Source organism: Pseudorca crassidens, chromosome 20 (genome assembly GCF_039906515.1).
Source record: "Pseudorca crassidens isolate mPseCra1 chromosome 20, mPseCra1.hap1, whole genome shotgun sequence".
Lineage (NCBI taxonomy): Eukaryota > Metazoa > Chordata > Mammalia > Artiodactyla > Delphinidae > Pseudorca > Pseudorca crassidens.
The window spans coordinates 43876217-43901562 of NC_090315.1; the positions used below are offsets into that span (position 1 = coordinate 43876217).

Sequence of the window (25346 nt, forward strand, 5' to 3'; positions counted from 1 at the left end):
AAAAAAAAAAAAAAAAGCACTTTTACCACGGGGATCTCAAATAAGGAATGGAATGGAAGCCTGAGCAGGGGACAATATAGGGAGGGAGAACTGAGATCAGACCAGTGGAGGCGGCAAGCAAGTTGCATCCACAGGGGCCAGAGGGGGCAGTTAGAAAGGGGCTTGTGGAGTGGCTGAGGAGTTTGGGATTTACCCCCAGAACACTGTGGAGTCATCCATGGGCTTGAAGCAGGGGAATTTTGTGATCACATCTGTGCTTTGGAAAGGTTGCTTTGGCAGTTGTGTGGAGGGAGGAAGCAGGGAGCAGTGAGGAGTCTGCGGCTGTGGTCAGAGTGACAGTGCCTGAGCCAGGTTGGAGGCAGTGGAGATAGAGAGGTTAGAGTGAAGGGATGTTCTGAAGGTAGAATGGACAGGATTTGGAGATTGATGGGATGTGGGAGATGAGAAAATGAAGCTCAGGTTCCTGGCCTGTGTGGTGGATGGGTTGTGTCATCTTTCACTGAAAAGGGGGAGCCCTAGAGAAGCAAATCGGGAGGAGAGTGACAAGGCTCATAAGGGTGGCCTGGGAGCCATCCAGGAGGAAGTGTCCAGAAAGAAGCTAGATACATAGAGCTGGGCAAGAAAAGAAGGGTGTAGGCTAGAGGCAGAACTTTGAGAGTCCTCCTTGCTTTACTGATATCCAGTGACCAATCTGTTCCTCCCACACATGCAGCCCATGCCTTTTACTTGCTTCTCCATCCTTGACTTTTACCTACTAATGCTCATGAGGTTTAGTGTCTCCAGACTAATATAAGACAAAACATAAGGCCCTTGAGGACTAGGGACATCATCTTTCTCCAGTATTACCCTAGCCTTGAGCATAGACCTGGGCATCGAGCAGTTATTCAGGTTACAGATTAATAAGTCATGATTCCAAATACCTCTGCTATCTGCTTTCCAAGTGGCTGGAATTTCCTCCATTAAAGCCCTTCCTGGGACTTCCCAGGCAGTCCAATGGTTAAGACTCCGCGCTTCCAATGCAGAGGGCGCAGGTTCAATCCCTTGTCAGAGAACTAAGATCCTAGCTGCGTGGTGTGCACCCCCAAAATAAATAAATAATAAACTAAAATAAAATTATGTTTTTAAAAAAAAGCTCTTCCTTTGGGTTAAGGCAATAGTGTCCTCCAACTTGCATTAAAGGGCAGACACATTTTTACCCTTAAACAAATCACATAAAATTAGGAGAAGGGGGAGAAAATGAGGGAGCAGAGAGGCCCAGAGCCTGCCTGATCGACCTACCTTCCTCTTCCCCCTCCCAAGCAGCCCCTGAGCTAAAGCATCATGTCCAGAGGATCCCTATAAAAATGGAAATGCTACCTAACAGTGAGGAGCCCTGAGCAGCCAGTGAAAGAACAGGAAGAGAGAGGGTGGGGCTGGAAGATCTGAGTACTCATTCTGGTTTTGCCAAGTTACTGGACGACTCTGAGCAAGTCACTCCATTTCTAGAGCTTAGGACAAAACTGTGGCTGGCTCTTCAAAAAGAACTGTGAACATCAGTTGAAAGAGCAGTCATGAAGGTTCTGCAAAGTGAAAAGTGTACAGATTAGATGGAATATTTAAGGGTGATCAATGTATACCTGAAAAATGCAGGTAAGAGGACAGAGAACAAAAGTGACCTACTTTTCGAATGTGAGATGTAGGCCCAAGCAAAGTCCTTCTTTTTTTTTTTTTTTTTTTTGCAGTACGCGGGCCTCTCACTGTTGTGGTGTCTCCCTTTGCGGAGCACAGGCTCCGGATGCGCAGGCTCAGCGGCCATGGCTCACGGGCCCAGCCGCTCCGCAGCATGTGGGATCTTCCCGGACCGGGGCACAAACCCGTGTCCCCTGCATCGGCAGGCGGACTCTCAACCACTGCACCACCAGGGAAGCCCCAAAGTCCTTATTTAGACTTTAAAGAGAAGTAGTTTGAGCTGAGAGGTAAAAAAATAAACAGGGTTTTTACAGGGGTCTGAAGGTTTTTACAGGCATGAAGGTGTTTTGCAAAGTGAAAAGTGTACAGATTAGATGGAATATTTAAGGGTGATCAATGCATACCTGAAAAATGCAGGTAAGAGCACAGAGAACAAAAGTGACCTCCTTCTCAAATGTGAGATGTAGGCCCAAGCAAAGTCCTTCTCTAGACTTTAGAGAGCAGTAGTTTGAGCTGAGAGGTAAAAAATAAACAGCGTTTTTACAGGGATCTGAAGAAAGCAGACATCAATATGGAAAAAAATTCCTGTGGTCTGGGTAGGAGATGATGTAGAAGGGCAGGTCTTTAAAATTTAGGAGAAAGTGGTTGGCCTTGGCAGCTGACATTGAAAGCTTTCCAAACATCTTATAAGGTTTAGTATCACTACACCCTAGTTCAAAAGTATGGGATGACTTGCTGTCCCCCCAACACTCTTCTACCCTTTTATGTCCTTGATTATGGCTCTTCACCTTACACAGCTTTGCCTCGTTAATGCCTTCTGATCCTTTAACACCCAATTGAAATGAGATACTCCTGGGGAATGATTTGCTCCTTTATCTATGAGTTCATTTCTTCTCATTATAACAATTAACGCATTAAATGTTTTTTGGTTTTGTTTTCTAAATTTTGAGTTTAAGGGCAGGAAACACATCTTGGGTCATCTTTGTATCCCAGCGCCTAGAAAGGGAGCTGAACATAGCTGGTACTCAATAAATCTTTGCTGAATTGGAATATATCTCACACATGTCCTCAACAGACACAGAGAAATGGGAGTGTTCAGGTGTAGATTTATATCTTACCCCCAAAGTGGGCAGGAAGTGTCTTGCCCATCGTTACTTAGAAAATCAGCACATCTCTCCTCCATTTGTTGATCCTCTTGCTTAATGAGTTCCAAAAAACACATAAATGATCAAGATTATTGCAAGCTTTACCTGGGGGCAATAGTGGGAGCTAAGGAAGATGTTGGAAATAGCATTGTTCTCCTGAGAATTACAGCACAAAGTACACTTTTCTTGGAAAGAATGGCTTCCAGGCCAAGGAACGCTTAGTCAGTAAGTAATTCTATTAATTAATCTAGAAAGACCATGTCCATCAGAAGGTAGATTTGGGAGTGAGGGTAGGTTACTAAGAAGCATAAAAATAAATAATAATGATAGTTTACATTTATTGTATGATTACTGCTGCCTAGAACTATGCCTAAAGTTTTACTTGCATTTTCTCATTCAGTCCTTAGTAAAGTACAATTATCATCCTATCTTATGGAGAAGAAACCTGCAGTTGAGTCGTTACTAATTCACCCAAGATCACACAGCTAATAAGGAGCCAAGACAAGATTCAAATGGCAGACAATCTGACTCCAGCATCACAGAGGATGATATTAAACATTTAAGTTATATAAATTACATCTCAACCTAATGAACTGCTTACCAAAGCTTTCTAGTAATATGGCTTCCCAGGAGGCTCTCCTATAGGGAGAGAATATGCCTTTTGCCAGCATGTGAGCACCAGTCCACTTCCCAGTTTAGTCACTTGGCTTATCCATCAAGCTCCTGTGCACCTGATGAGTCCCTAAGGAAGGAAGCCACTCTTGAGGCTGAGGGCCAGATCCTAGAACGTGGTGACTTCACCAGTGCCATGTGGTAAGCTGACAGCCTTCTGCTGATAATGCCCTGAACTCCTGTGGACTACAAACCTGAGATAGTCCACGGGAAGAACACTTCCTTAAATCACTTGGTGCTTTTAAGTCACAGCAGTTCTCGTTGGTGACGCAGTCCGGGATAGTACTGCAGGGAACAAACCTGTCCTTATTTTTATCATCCCAACTGTTCCACAGGCTCTCATCATATTACTTTTCTTTCTCACCTTGTTTCTATCCAGCATGAAACAGCCTATCCTATTGGTTTGGCTTTCCGTTCCTTGGTCTTTGGAGCCAATTTCATGAAGTAGGACATATCACCATTTCCTGCAAGAAGAAAACATTTCCTTTTGTTCCTTCCTAGTGATCCTCAGCATTTTCTCAGCCATGTAAGAGCAGCATATGGGAATCTTTGTCTTCAGAGAGCAGGCTCCAAGGCCACTTGGACCCCATTCCTGGTTTCTAACTGATGCCTCAGAGGTCATATAGTTGTAATTATAGTTGATATAATATAAATATAGTAGTTGTCTTAGTCCATTCAGGCTGCTGTAACAAAATACCACTGACTGGGTGGCTTATAAACAGCAGATGTTTACTGTTCACAGTTCTGGAGGCTGGAAAATTTGAGGTCAAGGCACCAACATGGTCATATTCTGGTGAAGGCCCTTTTCCTGGTTCATAGCTGTGCCTTCTTGCCATGTCCTCACATGGTGGAAGGGGCTAGGAGCTCTATGAAACTTCTTTTATAAGGCACTAGCCCCATTTATGAGGGTTCTGCCCTCAGGACTTAAGCACCTCCCAAAGGCCCCACTTACTAATACCATCACATCTAGCATTAGGATTTCAACATACGAATTTTGAGGAGGACACATATTCAGACCTTAGCAGTTGTAAATATAATTGTAAATACAATTGAGGGTTTTTGCCATCTAAATGCATTGCCTTGGACTTCTTTGGTGGTCCAGTGGGTAAGACTCTGTGCTCTCAATGCACGGGGCCCGGATTCCATCCCTGGTTGGGGAACTAGATCCTGTATGCATGCCACAACTAAGAGTCTGCATGCCGCAACTAAAAAGGATCCTGCATGCCGCAACTAAGACTGGGTGCAGCCAAACTAAATAAATCAATAAATAAATACATTGCCTTATATTTAAACACATGAATGCTTTAGAGGTGTGGAGAAAAGGGAACCCTCTTGCACTGTTGATGGGAATGTAAGTTGATACAGCCACTATGGAGAACAGTATGGAGTTTCCTTAAAGAACTAAAAATAGAATTACCATATGACCCAGCAATCCCACTACTGGGCATATACCCTGAGAAAACCATAATTCAAAAAGACACATGCACCCCAATGTTCATTGCAGCACTATTTACAATAGCCAGGTCATGGAAGCAACCTAAATGCCCATCAACAGACTAATGGATAAAGAAGATGTGGTACATAGACACAATGGAATACTACTCAGCCATAAAAAGGAACGAAATTGGGTCATTTGTAGAGATGTGGATGGATCTAGAGACTGTCATACAGAGTGAATATATATATATATATGCATATATGTGGAACCTAGAAAATGGTACAGATGAACCGGTTTGCCGAGCAGAAATTGAGACACAGAAGTAGAGAAAAAACATATGGACACCAAGGGGGGAAAGCGGGTGTGGGGGGGAGGTTGTGGGGTGATGAATTGGGAGATTGGGATTGACATGTATACACTTATGTGGATAAAATGGATGACTAGTATGAAAAAAAATAAATAAACATAAAGAAGACATTCTTTTTTTAAAAAATAAATTTATTTATTTATTTTTGGCTGCGTTGGGCATTTGTTGCTGCACGCGGGCTTCCTCTAGTTGCAGCGAGCGGGCGCTATTCTTCATTGTGGTGCGTGGGCTTCCCATTGCGCTGGCTTCTTTTTGTTGCGGAGCACGGGCTCTAGGTGTGCCGGCTTCAGTAGTTGTGGCTCGCGGGCTCTAGAGCACAGGCTCAGTAGTTGTGGCGCACGGGCTTAGCTGCTCCGCGGCATGTAGGATCTTCCCGGACCAAGGCTTAAACCCATGTCCCTGCATTGGCAGGCAGATTCTTAACTGCTGCGCCACCAGGGAAGTACTAGAAGACACTCTTGAAGCTTAAAGATAAGATGGTTTGAGGCAAGGTCTTAGAAAGCGAATTAGTCAGATTATTAAAGGTACCAGAAAGAAAAGAAGCTAAGCATTAAAGTGTAAGTCAGCTTTGTTTCCAGTACATAGTTCCTAAGTATACCAGGAGCTGTTTGGAGTGGAGGGCTGAAAAAAATGCAAAATGCAAATATTCCAGAGGTGTCTGGTAATTTTTCTCTAAGTTTGCCTTTTCTTTATGCTTGAGTCCTCAGGTGTACATAAGAGACTACTGGAATAATTTGGTTTCTAGAAAAAGGGATCACAGGTAAATTTTCCAGATACTTCACACATTTCTAGAATAGTAAATAATCTCATAAGGCAAGTACCTATTACTAGAAATCAGAAAACTTGGGTGTTGGTGCTGAGAAACCAAATTATCCCTTTTCTTCATGTCTGTACCCAAGCAGCTGAATGTTGCTTAGAGAAAAACCGCACACTGGGCCAACTGGTTTAACTTTAAACTCATGATCACAAACTTCAAATGGGTACCCCATACCACCAAGGCAGTCCCACTAGGAAAACTGCAAGCTTGCTTTCTCTCTCCCCTGCATTTGCACCCATCTTCACCCTTGTTACCCTAATTCCTACAGTGGAAGCATCCTGTTTCTATCCAGGGTCAATCCTCCCAGTTTCCTTATATCCTCCCATGAACTTCACCCTGGTTTAAGTCAAGCAAGTGAATTCCCTGGCAGGCCAGTGGTTAAGCTCTTTCACTCCTGTGGGCCTGGGTTCAATCCCTGGTCAAGGAACTAAGATCCTGCAAGCCCTGTGGCACAGGAAAAAAAAAAAAGTCAAGCAAGGCTTCGCTCTCCTGTATCACACTCCCAATGACAAATAAACATGCTCTAGAACCCTTTCATCTTTTAGAACATGCTCTAGAATTCTTTCATCCTCTCTTAACCCCATATCCTTCCACATTTATCCCTGAATTTGCTCCCTTCGCAGCTAAGCTTCTCTCATGTTGCCTATGTGTGCTGTCTCTATTTCCTCACTTTCCTGTTCACTCTTCAACCCATTCTAGTCAGGTCCACACCTCTGATTTACCAACATGAATCAAGCCAAAGTCACCAATGATAATCTCGTCTTCCAAGGTGACCAATTCAATATATCCATGTTTCTGGCCCAAGTTTACCCCTCAGCAGCACTAAACACAGTTGACCATTCCCCTCCTACCTGAATCCTTTTCTGCCCTTGGATTCCAAATTCAACACTGTGGACTTCCTTCTGTCTTCCTGGCTGTTCCTTCTCAGTCTCCTTCTCCATTACCCTATCTCTAAATGCTGGAGTGCCTAGGATTTGGCCTTGGAACTTCTCTTCACTCTTTCCTCCAAGTCAGAGGTCTTATAAACTGACAGCCCCCACGTGCGGCTTAATCAGCTCATGCAGTTTTAAAACATCTGATTTAGTTGCCAACACCTGGAGATTTTACACACAACCCCCCCCCCCCAGATTTCCTTTAAAAAGAAAAAAAACAAAATATCTGTCAACATTGGGCTAACATTCTCATAATGGAACAATCAGCTCAATGGAGCAGAAGCTGCCCACTTGACGCTGGGTCCGTTTGTTCTTCGTGATCTAAGGTAAGGGAGTTGAGAATACAGTCCTGAGTCAGATTACCATAAGTATCAAAGACTCTCCTCCCTGAGCCACCAGAACATCTTCCAGTCAGTCTTCAGGGAATTTTACCGCTGGTTGGGTAGAGTCCGCAGGTGCATCTCAGGGAGGGGGAGGGGCGACCGCACTGTGAGGGGCTGAAGGACCCCGCCCACAAAGAGCTCAACAGCTCTCGGGCAAAAACAAGAAATGTACGTTTATAAAATACACAACTACGCCGCTCCAAATACAGAAAGTCCTTTTGGCAAAAGACTGCTATGATCGTATAAAAGCATCAAGTCTGGCCTTCTTCTGGCCTCTCCGGGCTGAGATGGCCTGGGCACACCAGAAAGCCCTCGCCCTCTTCTCTCACACCCGGTATTAGGAGGCCCTCTTGTAGGGGGGAGAGATCCCCCAAAACCGCGGGGCAAGGACAGCCCTGCTTGCCGTGGCTCGCAGGCGCTGGATTGCTTCTGAGGAGCCGGGAGCGAGAAGGGACCCGCCCGGCCTTACCCGGTGGCGGGCTGCGGAGCTGCGCTCGGAGGGCGGGTCCGGCCCTGCTAGGGAGGAGACTGGGGCGGGGCCCCAACAGGGGTCCCGCCCAAGAACCGCCTCAGCCCCACCGCCTAGCCCCGCGCGCGCTTCCTCCAAACACCCTCCCCCCCGACCCCCTCCCTTACGGATTCAGAGCGGTGACTGCAGCTAAGGAACCAGGTCAACCGGGCCGGGATCCTGGACCGCCCAGAGGCGACTGCCTCCGCCCAGGAAGCCCCACCCAGCGGGAGCCCGGACCTCGGGCTCCCTAAGAACCCACGCGCGACCGGTCGAGGTCGCGTGCGGCGTGACGCGACCCGCAGCGCGTCCCGTGACGCCATCGCGCCCGCTTTTGAAAGTTGGCGCCCGGGGCCGCCTCCCATGCTGCCCTGCGCCAACCCCTCCCCTCACCTTTCCTCCCCCGCCCTCCACTCGTCGCCCGACCGGCCCCCCCCACCCGTCCCTTCCCTTATCAGCACCCGCGGCCCCGGCAGCGCCGACGCAGGCGCACTGCACCGCGCCGCCGCCATTTTGTGTCCGAGTCTGTGGAGCGATTAAACCGTGCGCGGAGCTGCTTCTTTGGCGGCAGCGGCGGTGGCGGTAGCCGGTGCGGGTGCGCGGAGCTGGCTGGGGACGCCGGGTGGCCGGAGCGGTGGAGCGGCGGCGGAGCGAGCGCTGCGGGGGGTGTGGCGCGGAGGTAAGGGGGCCCCGGGTGGAGGAGGTTTCGCGGGCCGCCTCTAGGTGTCACGATGGGGCCGCTCCGGTCGGCGCTGGCTGTAGCCCGGCGCCAGCGCCGCCGCCGGGGGGTGTTTGTCTCCCTCTACCGTCCCTGCTGCGGCGCGGCCGCCGCCATTGCCCGTCGCCGCCGCGGCCCGGCTGCCCCCCCCCACCCCGTCCGCCCGCTCGATCGCTCGCTAGGCCTCCCTCCTACGGCGCGCTAGGCCTCCGGCGGTGGCACCGACAGAGGCCCGCGCGCTGGCGACTCCATTTTCCTTCCTTTGTCTCTGCCCTCGAGGCCAGCTCTTGGCCCGACCGATCACCCGGCCGCGGCCCGCCCTCTGCCCTCCGCCCCTCCCGCCATGGGTGGCCTCAGCCGAGAGGCGATCTCCGCTCCCCGGCTTCCGCGCCCGCCTCGCTCAAGTGTCGACACCCAGCCACCGCGCGCGCAGCCAGGTCTCCATGCAGTATGGGTGTCGGGTCCTTGCCGACGCCTCTCGGGCTGCCCATCCTCCAGCCTGCCCAGTCCCGGAACCTACCCTGCGGCCTTGCGAGCGTCCCCCGCCGCCCGGCTGCTCCGCGGTCGCTCCTAGTCCGCGCGTCGCCGCCGCTGGTCTCCGTCTCCACCGAGTGGCGCAGGCGGCGCTGCTGCGGCTGCGAGTAGAGGGACCCCAGAGCTGCCGAGAGCTCCCTCTGCAAGGCTGGCTGAGCTGCTCGCGCCTCGACGCCGCCTGAGCGGGCGGGGGGACGCGCGCTCGCCGCCCCCGCCGAGCCCCACTGCGCCCCCAAACTAGCGCCCGGGCTCCTCGCCCGACCCGACCGGTGCGGCCCCCCCACGGTGGGCGGAAAGGACACGAGTTCCGCAAGTTTTTCTCGAGCCAGGGTCGGATTCCCCTTGCAGTGATAGGAGCCTGACTTTGTGCGCTAAGAGATCTCAAAGGGATCAAAACTTAATTTCATTATGATCTCAAGTGACGTGACAGATTCCTGAATTCGGGATTATGGGCTGGCTAAATTGGTTCAGGCAACTCTTGAGTTTCCGTCTCGCTTTAAAACGTCCTGACGCTAACTTACTACAGTATTTAGTACCTGATGCTTTTGGGGCTAGGCGAAGGCAGTTTTGCCCCGGGATTGTGCAACCCGATCTAAAGCGCCAGTAGGGCAGAATGAATTTATTCTTGACTCCACTGGTAATTTGCCCATATGCTGAAATATGAGGGATGATGTTGTAATTAAATCCTGGGTCACTAGTTGCAGTTGGTTTATAAATATCTACGCGTAATGTAACTACTTTTTAGTAGCTGACTTCCTGCAGCCCTGAGTTCAGCAATAAGTAAACATTCGCATATGTAGCGTTTTCCTGCTTTCTTTGAGTTTACATCAAATAGGAAAGTTAAAATTCCAGGTCCCCTTTAGGTGGCAAAAGAAGTTAAACAGGGAATGTATGTTAAATTTATTCTGTCCTTAAGTTCTCTTGCATCATTAAAAAGCTTCCTGTCGAATTGCCAGTTTTTTCTTTTCCCTCAAATATTCTAGTACCTTAATACAATATCGTGCAGCACTTGATGTATCAACTGGGGTTGCTTTGGAGAGAGGAAAGTCTTGATTAAATAGCGGGGAGGGGGAGTGGGGAGGCTATGTTAAGTTTATGAGGATATTAAAACAGCCTGGTGCTAAGCAAAATTGACCGGTCTACTGTGTGTAATCTCTATCTGTAGGATTCTGCAGCAAATGCCTCCATAGGGGAGTGTTTTCAACATTACTTTTTTGAACCCTACAAAAATGTTCCTTCTCCCTCTCCTCCATAATAAAGTTGCCCTAAGTAACTAAATGCAGTAGTGTTGATGGAGCATCAGGCTTGAGAATAGAACCATGCTTAATTGTCTAAAACATTGGTCCATTTGTGTAATTTTTGGCATTCTTGTAATTTTCAGTTTTACTTTCCTTTTGAAATTATGGATGGCAGGTGGCATGTTTTACTTATTAAAATAAGGTCCACACGGGTTAAAATCCAGCGGGTCTGTAGTTGAGTCAGGAGGAAAGCTTGTTTTCCCAGTAGCACTGTGCTCCATAGACCATGTTTTGCTTCTTGATTTCAGTTGTGCCATGTACAGCCATCAACTTCTTGGTCTTACACATCGTTTATGTCTTTTTTTTTTAATACTCTATTTATTTATTTATGTATGTATGTGTATGTGTATGGCTGTGTTGGGTCTTCCTTGCTGTGCGTGGGCTTTCTCTAGTTGTCGCGACCGGGGGGGGGGGGGCTACTCTTCGTTGCCGTGCGCAGGCTTCTCATTGTGGTGGCTTCTCTTGTGTGGGCTCGGTAGTTGTGACACATGGGCTTAGTTGCTTCACGGCATGCGGGATCTTTCTGGACCAGAGCTCGAGCCCGTGTCCCCTGCATTGGCAGGTGGACTCCTAACCACCGCGCCACCAGGGAAGTCCCCTATATGTCGTTTTAATGGTATAGATCTTGTCTACAGAGTTGCTGTCCTTTAAGATTTCCTGTATGCCAGGATTCATACTTTGTTTGTTTTGGCTGCACCGTGCACCATGCGGGATCTTAGTTTCCTGACCAGAGATAGAACCCGGAGATCTAACTGGTGCCCCCTGCATTGGGAGTGCAGAGTCTTTTTTTTTTTTTCTTTTTAAGAGTCTTAACCACTGGACCACCAGGGAAGTCCCCTTTGTTTTTATTGGAAAACTAAGTTTACAGAGAGAATAAATTCAGGACATAAGTTTACCCAAAGAAACTTAAATCACTAGTATGAGGAAGATTACAACAGGAATGATTACCTACCTAGGAAAATACTGCTTATTTAAGAGTAGCTGGTAAACATAGGAAAATACTGCTTATTTAAGAGTAGCTGTAGGGCTTCCCTGGTGGCGCAGTGGTTGAGAGTCCGCCTGACAGTGCAGAGGACGCGGGTTCGTGCCCCAGTCCGGGAAGATCCCACATTGCCGCGGAGCTCCTGGGCCCGTGAGCCATGGCCGCTGAGCCTGCGCGTCCGGAGCCTGTGCTCAGCAATGGGAGAGGCCACAACAGTGAGAGGCCCGTGTACCGCAAAAAAAAACAAAAAAACAGTAGCTGTAAAAGTTATCTTTAGGGATCCATTCAACCAACTTAAAATTTAGGAGCTGTAAAAGGTAGCCTTAATATGCATTCAAATTTTAAGAGCTTTAGGATTTTGCTTTAAAGGACATAGAAAAAATGAGGGCACCCACCAAGGACTTCTCTGAGTGGCTTGGGGAGTTCCTTGGGAGTGGCAGAAGCCACCTGTGGCTGACTAGGGCCCTGAGGCAGAGCCTTGCAGAGTGGTGCCTGCTGGCAGAATGTTCCTCCAGAGGCTGTTTTTTTGCTTCAGGGATGCTACTGGCATCAAATTCACTCTACATTAACTACTTTATAGGCTGTATTTCATTTTTTTAAACCAGAAACCTAGTTGACCATCTGTCTAACTTGCTTACCTATCTTGGTTTCAGACGACTAGAGGCTTTTTTGCCAAAAATTAGGTCCCTCTTCAAACAAGTAGGATTTGTCATAATTTAATGCTTTGAGAAAGAGTATACAGGTTTAGAAAGAACAATAATGGCAAGTAATGTATAACTTTGAAGACCATGGTTCACAATTATATGTGTAGATTTGGCATACCATATATATTTTTTAAAACATCCCCAAACCTTCTCTAGTTGTTGTCTTCATATCTTCCCTGGAAGTACCTTTGTGCATTTTCTCAGTGTTTAGTATTTGAATGCAAAGATATGGCATTGCATATAGACTGCTAACATATACCCCAAGAATAGTGATTTTTCCACACTTGATCTTATTTTAGTCACCCATCAGTTTTCAGGGGCATAAAATTTCATTCCTTTTGACGCACATTAGTGACAATATATGGACTCCAATACAAAAGTGTTTCGTGGACTAAATGCACTAATTCTCTTATGTTGTTATAAATTGCCTTTTCAACAGAGAAGACTTTTCTTTACCTTCATCTGGTAAAGTATTATATCAGTTTAGTTTTGTGGGCTTTAGTTATGAGATGGGTTCCCTGTTAATTACCTCATATGCCAAATTCTTTGGAAATGCTTAAATTTAGCTCTTTCATTTCATTTGGGAGTTTCTCCCCCCCACCCCCTGCCATGGAGTTAAGTACCACTCTACCACTGCCTGAAGCCTGACAGTCCATTTATTTGTATTTTAGGGAGAGAATTGTCAGGTAACAATATGACCTAAAAGTATTTTGTTATCTGTCTAAAAAAAGATATTTCGTTGCTGTGCTTCTAGGATTTTCAAAGGTCAGTAGTGAAAGCTCCCCCCGTAGTTATCTTATTACATGAAAAATACAGTCTTTACTTGTGGTTTAAACTAACTTAATCAGTAAAACCACTACTTGCTGAAGATAAGGAAATAAACTGTTAAAGGAGTATTACTGCATCTGTAAGAATTAATTTTTTGGTAGTTTAACTGTATTTACATTATTTGGTTGCAAGGTCACAATGGGGTGCTATTTTGATAATCAGAAATCTTCAGTTCTTTATATATTTAGCAAATGTTTAAAAAAATAAGTAAAGGGGGCTTCCCTGGTGGTGCAGTGGTTGAGAGTCCGCCTGCCAATGCAGGGGACATGGGTTCGTGCCCCGGTCCAGGAAGATCCCACATGCCGCAGAGCGGCTGGGCCCGTGAGCCATGGCTGCTGAGCCTGCGCGTCCGGAGCCTGTGCTCAGCAACGGGAGAGGCCTGCGTACTGTAAAAAATTAAAATTAAAAAAAAAAAATAAGTGAAGGTTTTATTATTGACTTGATAGACATTTACAACATGTCAATTAGTAATGTGACATTTTAGCAAGTATATTGTTTCCCAATTTTATTAGTCTTCCTCTTGCCATCATTTTGCTTTTCATACTGTATCTGCATTTGTGTGTGTTTGGTGTTCATAAAATGATTTGTGCTTCTATTTTAGAATGATCACAGACCTGGGGCCAAAGAACAAGATGCAGTAGTGGACAGATTGCTGACCAGAGGCTTGAGAGCTGAGTTCTGTCTTCCCTGCTCAAACTGACTTTGCAGCCACGGAGAGGTAAATGCTGTTTCCATTTCTTGGTCTTAAAAATAGGAGTAATAAGACCTTCCTGGGGTTGGAGGATTTGCTGGATCATTCTTGGGTATAGGAGATACAGGACAGTGGGTGATTGAGGGCATACAAGCTTTATATTCAGGCAGTACTCCATTTGAAACTCTGCGTGCACTGTTGTATTACTAGCTGGGTGACACTGGGCAAATTACTTAACCTTTCTACTCCTACAGCCCTTATTTGTGAGAATAATACCAGTTAAAGAGACTATTCTCGGAGTTGATGAGAATGTGTATAAAGCATCAAGTACCATTCTGAGTACGTACACAGAAAGACACAAGGATATGGTGGCTGCTTTTCTGTAGAAACCCCAAAATACATTCCAAATATACATTTCATTCAACCCAAATATACATTCCAAAATGTATATTTTGACTCTTGGCAAATGACCTCAGAAGTCCAGGGCTTGTGGCAATTTGTAATTTTGATGAGGAACAGATGGAATCCTATTATTGGGGAAGCTGGTATCCTAGACAAAAATTGTCTCACTTAATTTGAGTTAACCTAGCTGATAACCCATGTTTGCTTCATAGTGTTACAGTCATTATAAATAATTTTTTTAAAAACATTTGAAAGGGTCACTTAAAATTTACTTTAGCCTACAATTTCTGCTATGAAATATAATGAACAGTATAGGGAACTTGAAACAGGCCTCTCATAAATGTCAGAGTCTACTGGGCTTTGGGATTTCATTAACAATAAAGTAGGGTTCTAGGTGTGAAAATCATCTCTTCTCAGGCTACCAGGAAGAACATCTTGCTTATCCCCTAAAAAATGTGAAAATAGTTTAATTGCACTTGTGTAATGGTGAAAAGGAGTGTAAAAGTGAGGGTTACAAATGCTGAGTTAGATAAGCTTATATGAATGAATCATCTAAATGACTATTAAGATTTTTCTCACAAGCTGTGCCTGGAAAATAGAGAGGAGGAAGGGAACAGGAGTGAAAGCTCTTCTCTTCTTCAACTGTTTTCCACGTGGGCAGCTTGGTACCTCGATAGATATGAAGGACAAGATGTATGTGCTAGTATTCTGTCGCTCCAGAAATAATTGTGCCCTGCAGGTTCTTTTAATGTTGACACACAGTGCATACTAATGAGCTGCTATAAAGAGAAACAATACTGATTTGAAAAGTTATTGAGAAAACTAGCCTTAAGAATTTGGGGAATGGGGTTGTAAGAACATTTTGGTCACTTTTAAGTGTTATGACTAGTTTAATTGTTTAGATCCCTGGTTCTCAAACTGGGATATGAATACCCTTAGGGTACAAAGTGGTATGATTCCGGGGTACTTGAAGCCACAAGATAAACATGACCCATCTTCTTGGAGCTTCAATTGTGCTCACTGAGGGGGCGGTGAGTTAAGTAATTTAACTGGTAAGTAATTACAAATTTTCTTACATTAAAGCAGATGTATATTTTAGGAGAAGTATGTGAACTCTATGACTATCTAAGATAACACAGGTCTTCAACAAAATAGGGCACGAGTGCTTGGGAGTGGGAAGCCCTATTTGTATAGGTACTACAGTGCAAACATTTGAGAAGCAGTACTTTCAAGCTATGTAACAGCTCTACCATCCAGCTCCTTACTTTGTCCCCTGGAGTATCTACTGTGGACTATAGAAGTTAAATTGTATTAAATGGAGCTTGTTTGCTTGTATGCATGTTACTACACATGCCCAACATGAACAAGAGCTCTTTGCAGATTGGTAGACAGTTCTAGATGGCTGGACCAAGTCATCAAGACCATTCCAATGATATAAGAATTATAATTTAAAAGAAAAGCAGCAGTAATGAGCAAAATCAGGTCTAAAACTGTAAATTCTATAAAACAGAATTTTGAAAACAAATGTCACATTAACTGAAGCATAATTAACAATTTATACTGGTTTTTGTACCCTCCCCCCCGCCCCCATTCAGGTTAGTCAGAGTCATAATAAAATGGCTAAATCCTAAGCTATGGACCTTATGACTCCTAAAATAATTATTTGAAAGCATCTATTCTTAACTGTTTTGTGTGTTTTACAGTTTCTAAGTATTGTTACTAGAGTATTGCTCTTAATGTAAATGGCACTTAAGAATTACATTTTCTGTATTGATAATGCCTGCTCTTTGAACACAGGTTTTATATTTGAACCTAACTGGTTCTAGATATACTGAAGTGTGACTTTCTGTGAAATGATGTAAATTGGATCAACTCAGATGTGCTCTAAATACCTGCAATATTTATTTATTGAGCACTTTTAATGTGCTCATTCCATCCTTTGAACACTTGCCTTTCTACTTTGTGCCAGGGAGTGCATTAGGTACTGGGGATTTCAAGATGAGTAAGAAAAGGTTCCTTTTCCTGAGGGTCTTAAGTAGAGTATGGGGTAAGAGATCTATAAATAAGTGTTGTCAGTGCTCTGATAAAACTATGTTCAGGGTGCAGGGAGGATGATCAGTTACAGAAGTTAGTGAAAGGTGTTGGGAAAAGCTTTCTGGAGGAGAGACCCTGATCTAGGTGTATCAGGAAATACAAAGGAAGCATAAAATTAGATTTTAATCTTACTAGGGCACCAAGGCTTAGCCAGTGTGCCACTTAATAGCTGTGGCAAGTTCATTAAGGGTTACTTCCTTGTCCCTTCCTTCCCATTTGTAAAATGATATATCTACTGTATTGGAGGCTTATGACAGTTAAATGTAGTATCGTTAGGGGGAAATATATACAATTGGCCCTTGAACAATGTGGGCTTGAACTGCTTGGTCCACTTATACACAGATTTTTTTTCCCCCCATAGTAAATACTACGGTACTAGTAAATACTAAGGTGCTACAACCCACAGTTGGCTGAATCCACTAATGAGGGTGTGGTGTATACGGAGGGCTGACTATAAATTAAACTTGGATTTTAAACTACATGGAAGTTCAGCTCTCCCTTAAACCCCATGTTCTTTGAGAGTCAGCTGTGTGTTTGTAACTAACTATAATGTGCTACATAGGGGTAAAGCGATGATCTTTACACTTTAGCAATAGTTGGTCATTGTATATATTTTGCATTAAATCGAATAGTGATGACCACCAGAGAGTACAAAAGTTAAGTGAACTTAAGTGGGACTTATCAGGAAGTTGATCAGAAAATATATTGAGCAGTAGACAAATGGATAAGTAAACAGGATCAAATCCCATGTTGGGAGTGATGTTCGACAACCACTAAAAAAAAGCTGATTGGGAAGACTATTAACCAGCAAAATGCTTATGAGAAGTTTTTGGTTTTGTTTTTTAATATAGTACATGGTGGGGGGAGGGGTAGGCAGGGAATTGGATGAAGGCAGTCAAAAGATACAAACTTCCATTTATAAGATACATAAGTACTTATGTATAAGATACATAAGCACTTAGGGTGCTTATATGTGCAAGGTGATAAGTATAATTAACAACTGCTGTATGTTATATATGAAAGTTAAGAGTAAATCCTGAGTCTCATCATGGAGAAAAATATTTTTTTCTATTTCTTTAATTTTATATTTGTATGAAATGATGGATGTTCACTAAACTTACTGTGGTAAATATTTCATGACGTATGTAAGTCAAATCATATGCTGTACACCTTGAACTTATTAAAATGCTATACATCAATTATACCTAAGTAAAACTGGAAGAAAAAAATTAAAATATGGTACAAAAAATTGTTATGGAAGAAAAGTAAAGAAAAACTCAAACAGTAATAACCTGGCATATAGCAAGAGCTTGTTTGAATGAATGAATGCCAAGGAAAAAAAGACTAAATGGATAGGCATCAAAACACTAGTCAGAACAAAATAAACTAGTAGTGTGAGGGTGGTTAGGCTTGGGGTGACTTTTCTTGGTTTTCTGTAGTTTTATAACATAGTTATTTTATAATGCAAATAGGTTTTTTTTCTCAGAATTATCAAAATTTAGGAGTAACAATATTCAACAATAGAGGACTAATTAAATTATAATACACCTATTTACAGATAGTCCTCTGTATCTGCAGATTCAACCAAATGTGATAAAGAGGGACCATTATACTGTGCCATTTTATATATAAGGGACTTGAGCATCCACAGATTTTGGGTATCTGGCCAGGGCTGGGAGGTCTCCTAGAGCCAATTCCCTGTGGATACCCAGGGACAACTGTAATAGAATGTCATGCAACCATTTTATTACATCTAGAAATATATTGAAATGGAGAGGGATTTGAGACATGCTACATAAAGAAAGCAGATTATCAAATAGTATGCACAGTGTGATTTCGTGTGAGAGTAAATACGTGTATATATGGGGAGGGGACTGGATATAAACCAGCATGTTTATGTAAAATGTATAAGTTCATATTCTTGCTTATCAGAGTTTTCTCCTATTATCTGTATTGTATAATTTTTAAAGGGAAAAAGGAATACGATACAATAGGAAGTAGTACTGAAGCTTTCCAATAAGTATAAAGAAATAATAAAAGTATTTTTGCCTAGTAAAGTTAGGCTCGAGAGCCTTGCAGGAACAGTCGCAAAAGTGCAGGCAGGTGGAGGGCACTGGCAGCCATGTATCTGCCCAAGTGTTAGAGGGAATTGAGGTTGCAGTGACAATTCTTAAAACTTTCCTTAAATTTGGTCTTAAACTTTTTTTGTATCATTCGAGTAATGTTTAGTTTCATTCTTTGGTAGAGTCTAACAATTGTAGAATTATACTAGAACCTAACGAACCTTTTACTCTTTTCCCTAGAGGTAAACACTATTAATAGTTTGGTGTGTTTCCTTTCGGTTTTTTCCTCCACTTTTGTAAATGGGCATGTACATACGGTACAGTTTTTAAAACAACATGTAGGGCTTCCCTGGTGGCGTAGTGGTTGAGAGTCCGCCTGCTGATGCAGGGGACACGGGTTCGTTCCCTGGTCCGGGAAGATCCCACATGCCGCGGAGCGGCTAGGCCCGTGAGCCATGGCCACTGAGTCTGTGTGTCCGGAGCCTGTGCTCCACAACGGGAGAGACCACAACAGTGAGAGGCCCGCGTACCGCAAAAACAACAACAACAACAACATGTAATTGTGCAAGTATTCTGTGACTACCACATTCAATACAAGGACATGAGAGGAAATGTTTCAAACAGTACAAAATGATAATAGTGAAAAGTAATAACTTCCCCCTGCCTCTCATCCCTCAGTTTTCTTCCCCAGAGGTAATAAATATTACCAATTTTTCATATATCCTTCCAGAGAAAATTCTACATATATATAAACATGTGTTTATGTATCTTTTTTTAAAAAAACACAAATGGTAGCATACTATACACATTGTTCTGGACATTTGAGTTGTTTTCGATCTTTTGCTGTTAGAGAAAGATGCTAAAATAATTATCCTTCTTGCATACAGCTCTTTGGGCACATGTACTAGTGTATCTGTACGATAAATTCATAGACATTGAACTGCTTATATATTCCTAGAAGAGAGAGTGGCATGTACAAAGGCCCAGAGGCAAGAGAAAAGAAACCTAGGACGTTCTGGATACTGAAAGCAGTGACTAGAGCAGAGTGGATAAGGCTGGATGCAGATCTGCTGATAGGGCCTTGAAGGACCCTGTAGGCCCAGTGAAAGGGTTTAGACTTCAGCCTAAGAGTTTTAGCATGGGAGGTTTCAGAAGGGAAGTCTCCTTGCTGATAATGAATTTATATTTTAGAAATCTGTGGCCACTGTGTAAAAAATGGGTGGTAATGGAGCAAGAGGGAAAGCAGGGAAACTAGTCAGGAGGCCATCGCACTTGGCCAGGCAAGATATAATGTCGGCCTGACTTAAGGTAGGGGATCTCAACAGAATTGCTGTTTGTCTAGTTTTGCTGTATTTTTTGTTTTGTTTTGTTAAACTAAGCTGGAATCCTATCCTGTGTCCTCTTTTGTAACCTTTTTTCATGTTATATATTATGAACATTTTCCTTGTTAGATACCCTATGTTACCTCAAATTCCTGGGAACATACTTCCTTATTGCTAGATGTTAAGCTTTCTAAACTATTCCTTGTTGTTGGCCTTAGCTGTTTGCCTCTAATACTTCATGTCTCCTTATTCCCCATGGTTTGAATTATTTCTAAAATAAGAGTAAATTGACTTTGAATGAAAGCCAAGTTAATTGTAAATTTGAGTGCATAGACTTTAATCTATTCAGAATCCTATCAAGTATATAGCTATAGCTCTAAACATTTTTCACACAAATTAAATCCTGTGTTTCTTATTTTGAAAGAGGTAGGTGATACACTAGCTTCCCCAACAAGGAAGGAGGAAATAGAGTCCTAAAATGTCCTAAATGGGTGAGGGCTTTTGAAGAAAAGAGCAGACAGATACCTTGATGCTTTGTGTGCAGTGGGGAGGGCAGGGGGGGGGAATTATACCCTGACTTAGAGCAGCCTTTCTAGTTTAAAATATACCCTAATGGAGCGGGGGGAGAGCCAGTCTGGTAGACTACCTTTTTTTTTTTTTGGCTGCTTTGGGTCTTAGTTGCAGCACGCGGGATCTTCATTGTGGCGCTTGGGCTTCTCTCCAGTTGCAGAGCGTGGGCTCAGTAGTGTGGCACATGGGCTTAGTTGCCCCGCAGCATGTGGCATCTTAGTTCCCCGACCAGGGATCGAACCCATGTCCCCTGCATTGGAAAGCAGATTCTTTTTTCTTTTTTTAATTTATTTATTTATTTTATTTATTTTTGGCTGTGTTGGGTCTTCGTTGCTGCGCATGGGCTTTCTCTAGTTGAGGTGAGCGGGGGCTACACTTTGTTGCGGAGCACGGGCTCTAGGCGTGCGGGCTTCAGTAGTTGTGGCTTGCAGGCTCAGTCGTTGTGGCTTGCAGGCTCTAGAGCGCAGGCTCAGTAGTTGTGGCGCACGGGCTTCGTTGCTCCGCGGCATGTGGGACCTTCCCGGACCAGAGCTCAAACCCATGTCCCCTGCATTGGCAGGCGGAAGTAGGAAGCCCCCAGCCTACTACTTTTTAGATAAACTCTGGTATTACAAAACTCTGGTATAGCATAATCACTGTCACAAATTGTTAAGTGTGTGCAAGATACTATACATTCACAGAAGTATGGTGCAGAACTATAATAATAGAGGACACCCTAATTGTTTTTAGTATTTCTTATGTTTCTGTTTTATTTGTATCTTACAGCTTTCTACTTCTGTTTAAAATCTTTTTGTTGTAGGTATATGTTGAGACTATAAAATAGTAGTGACTTGGTTTCCTGTTGGGAATAAATTTTATTATGTAATACATTTTTTACTTTCCAGCTCCTTGGCGGACAAGGCCTTTGATCCTTCTTTTGTCTTGTCTTTTGAGTATTTGATTAAGCTTTTGTCTGTATTTCTTTTTTTTTTAACATCTTTATTGGAGTATAATTGCTTTACAATGGTGTGTTAGTTTCTGCTTTATAACAAAGTCAATCAGTTATATATATACATATGTTCCCATATCTCTTCCCTCTTGCGTCTCCCTCCCTCCCACCCTCCCTATCCCACCCCTCTAGGTGGTCACAAAGCACTGAGCTGATCTCCCTGTGCTATGCGGCTGCTTCCCACTAGCTGTCTATTTTACGTTTTATATTTCTTTTTTTCCTCTATTTGTTTCCATATTTCTCAGGAGTAACCAAGTTGACAGATTACTTGTTTTTATAACCTAATATTAGTTCAAAGTAGCAGTTTGTTTCTTTTATTGTTTAAAATTCTCTGTGTTCCTATGCGTGTATAGCCTTTTTCTGTTTTTCAGATTTCTTTGTTCTGTTGAACAACACTTTAACTGTTATTCATATTTTATGCTATACTGTTTACTCACTAAGGATGTCTCTGTATTTTTTTCATATTAACTGTTTTTTGATCTTTGTTCAAAGGCAGTATATTGCCACTTATTATTGCTATTACTATGCCTTTAGTACAGACATTGCTTAAGCTGTTGACTTCTGATTTAACCTTGACCTTATAGGAGATCCCATTTACCAAATAAAATGGTCTTGTTTCTACAAAGTAGCCTTCAGGAGTGAGTACTGGGTTATAGAGACCCTGGAGCAGTGGCCATATGGTCACTGACACACACTGCAAAACCATGAATTCACTCCGTTATGTGTGTCCATTTCTCTTTTTCTTTCCCCCTTTTTCCTTTTGTTGTATGTTGAGCTTGTCCATACCATCTAGAGAGTTCTTTTGATATTGATGCTACCCACAATAGAGGTGAAATTTTAGAACTTCCTTCTTGAGTCATACATTCCATTATTGCTTATATGGGAATCATATTAGTTTTGAGGTAGGCTTTTTTTTTATTATTATTCCAAATAAGTAAATGAAATGATTCTTTGTTGTAAAGAATGAACCAAAAATTCTAATAGTAGAAAACCATGGGTATTTAAGTGGTTTTGATTTATGTCGACTTGCATTTAGGGTGCATAGCTGTTGTGTTCTATCAATAGGTCAGTCACTTCAAAGCCATAGTCAGCAGACATTCTATATCAGGATTACCTTGGGACCTTTTGAAATAAGGTCTGTCCCACCCCAGACCTATTGAATCAGAATCTCTGGGATCTGTGCATTTGAAAGCTCACCAGGTGATTTTGACACCAACCAGGTTTGGGAACCACTGCTCAGGTAGAACCTGCCCCCAATCCATAGATGTACTGTATATTTTATACTGTATGTGTGTAATTTATTCCTTTTTATAACATAATTATTTATTCAAGGTGATACTTGCTGTACATCCCCAACCTTTCTCATATTCTCAGTGATGAAACATTGTAGGAGCACTCTAAAGACAGTCTTAACTCTGAGCTGCTTTCAGGATTATGGGCCTGGAGCAGGGCAAGGAGGGACCTGGTGGTCTCTGACATAGTCACCCTTGGGAGAACAAGGAGAAATGAGGCATTAGGTTGCTGTATGCCAGCAAAAGTGTCATTCAGGCTGTAGAAAGCAGAGAGGGATAGCTCGTGCCTGGGAGGCAGCCTCCAATCCATACTGTGGCACTAGGATGCTGACTGCCAGAAAGGCTTTGTCTTCTGTTTCACGTATAAATGTCCAATAAGTGAAATAAACAGGGTACCCTTAATGAGGGCCTAGAACATGACCTATGAAACCAGGTCACAATAATAAACGAGGTGGTTTAATGCAGTCCCACTTGAATTTTTTTGCACAAAGTTTGTCTAATTCCGTACATATTAAAGTTTTTTCCACTTACTGTTTCCTCTGCTAGAATGTTTCTCTCTACTGTAGTTCGCCTGTCAAGGTCTATTTTATCCTTTCAGATCCACCTTTAGCAGTTCCTCTTGTTAAAGCCCTCCTTCACCAGCTTAAGCTATCCTTTTTGCCAGGATGGTGGGAAGTATGTGTTAACCTCTGTTATAGCACACGCTATATAGCTCTTGTTTGTTGTTCTCTTTGTCTCCCTGTCAGCTGAGGAGCTCTCTGAGAACCAAGCCCTATGCAGTTAGGACTTTTTTCCCCAAGTAATTAAAAGGGAAATTAATTTCTGTGTACCCAGCATCAGGTGCCTTTTGATAAAAGAATTATTGGTTTAGCACTTCTTATTCTTTGTAGCAAAAGAATTCTTTCACCTCCTATGGTTGTTTCACCATATTGTTGAATTAATATTGTTGCAATTACAAATATTTTATTAGTATATATGTATTTCCTTATCTCCTAGGTTCAAAGCTCTCCATAAATAGATTTTTTCAAGTAGCTGTTAGAATCATTGTTCTGCTTTGACTACACCTTTTAATATTAACAAATGGGGAGAAGGGTGGGTTAAAAACTGGGGTGCTCTTAACCTTTTTTACTTAAAAGAGATACAATTTTATTTCCCTTTTAATTACTTCTCCCCCCTCCCCCAAATGCCCCATCTGTTCTTATTAAAGTTAATGGCACACAACAGGGAAGAGAAAGGTGTACATGTGACTGAGTAGGTGAGTGCTACTTCAGATAAAGGCTGCTTCCGCTTCCAGTCACCCTGAAGTAAATGGACGCTAATGTTTTTCTTCTTCTCAGACTGAGTCATCCTTTCCACTCAGCTCCTCCCCATTCTTTATGGTAGTTTGCAACTTTCCTGGTACTCAGTATTAATCAGCATGATACTTTGCTTTGAGTTATCTTAAGCTGTCAGATAAGACGATGATGTATATATTTTCAGAAATAGTAGAATAAAATGGTTATTTTATTTGACTTTTTAAACCTAACTTTTGTTCCAAAAGGGTAAATAATTTTTGTTATTTTTGGCTAGTGTTCTGCATCTAATAAAAGTCAGCTTTTCCTTTCATTCTCAGGAGAAACTGGTTACTTATTTGTAATTCCTTTTTTTTTTCCCTTGTCCTAATGACACTTAGTATCCTCTGCAGTCAGAATACTGGACTAGGTTTTTCAGCCTCCTGGCTAAAAGCATTCTTCTAATTTAAAGATCTAGAAAAGAGAAAGCTACAAGGTGTCTCCTCTCTTCTCTGCCTTCTAATGATGTCTGATGTTTTGTATTGAGCAGTCTGAAGGCAAGTTGTTAGGTGACCTCCATGTTAGGCTATTTCAGAATTGCTGTGGCTTATGGAATCTCAGTGGGGAGTTGGGGCTGCTGTTTCTTGCCAAGAGTGTAGACGGTCTTCTGATCTGCTCCAGGAAATAAGTTGGGGTTTTAGCTATCTGTTGTCCCTGTAGAGAACAACAATAGTGTATTAAACAAAAAGTTTTGGTGATTTTATTTATAAAGCAGGCTTCTGGAAATTGTCCTTCTCTACTGTCTTATTCTCAATGCACATGTGTTATTCTTAGTACACATATATTTTATAATAACCAGTGTCCCCAAATGACTAAACTCTGAACTAGTGAGTATGAAAGGTTATTTTGGTTGTTTTCCTTTGAGAAATAACCTGACACATTTGCTATCTAGCCACATAATCAGGTGATAAATTACTAAGTCTTAACATCTTCAAAAATTAATGTATTCACAATTAGCTTTTATTTTTGTGGCAGGATTTTTGAAATCTTAAACCTGTACTTGTTGTTAAGACTTATTTTTTTCTATTTGAGAAATGACACAAACATAGCAATAAAGGATATAAATTCATATAGTTAAGGTTCCACATAGCATACAAACAAGGTTTTGTTTTTCCATGTTCTCTTCCTGCTTTTGTCATGTGCAGGAACCATTTATACATGTTTCATATGACAGTGACACCAGTATTGAATGTCTGCTGCTTACCTAACACTGTTTTTGTGTTCATTGCTATAGAGTATTCAGAAGTAAAAGGCATAGTTCCTGCCCTTAACGAGCTAATAGTCTATTAGGGGAAAAGACAGATACATAGAACAGTATATTACAGACAAAATAACAAAAATGAAACAAATAAATTAGAGTTCAGTCCGCACTGGTCAAGGTTGAGAAGACTTTGAATAGGGGATAACTTGACCTGGAGGGGACAAGACAGTAGGCTCTTGTGTGGGAGATACCCCAAAGGTGAGGTTGGATGCGTCAAAAGGATGGTAACAGATCATACAGAACTCTGGGATCGAAGCCAAAGAGTTCGGAGTTGATTGAGTAACCCTCAATCCTCATGAGTTTTTCTGCCTCATTTCAGGAAGATTTAGTCTGGAAGC

The 25346-nt window shown here is 42.9% G+C and overlaps 1 protein-coding gene and 1 long non-coding RNA gene across 5 annotated transcripts in view; one reads left to right on the top strand and one right to left on the bottom strand.

Annotated features, from left to right (window-relative positions):
- Nucleotides 1–5400: 5400 nt before the first annotated feature.
- Nucleotides 5401–9817, bottom strand: LOC137214503 (uncharacterized). Of its 2 annotated transcripts, XR_010938933.1 has the most exons (3): nt 9719–9817; nt 9169–9283; nt 5401–5754 (listed from the first exon to the last, which is right to left on the bottom strand). It is a non-coding gene; the product is annotated as an uncharacterized lncRNA (long non-coding RNA). The 2 variants fall into 2 exon arrangements; XR_010938932.1 differs by lacking the exon at nt 9719–9817 and having other exon boundaries at nt 9169–9709.
- The window catches only part of CTCF (CCCTC-binding factor), a 49336-nt gene continuing 32395 nt past the window's right edge, over nt 8406–25346 (top strand). Inside the window, exons 1-3 of one of the 3 annotated variants that reach the window (XM_067718377.1) lie at nt 8407–8609; nt 13596–13712; nt 15027–15139. The gene's annotated coding sequence lies outside the window, so the exon portion shown is untranslated. Of the gene's footprint in view, nt 8610–13595; nt 13713–15026; nt 15140–25346 lie in introns of all 3 variants that reach the window. The other 2 variants (XM_067718378.1, XM_067718376.1) reach the window with 2 other exon arrangements.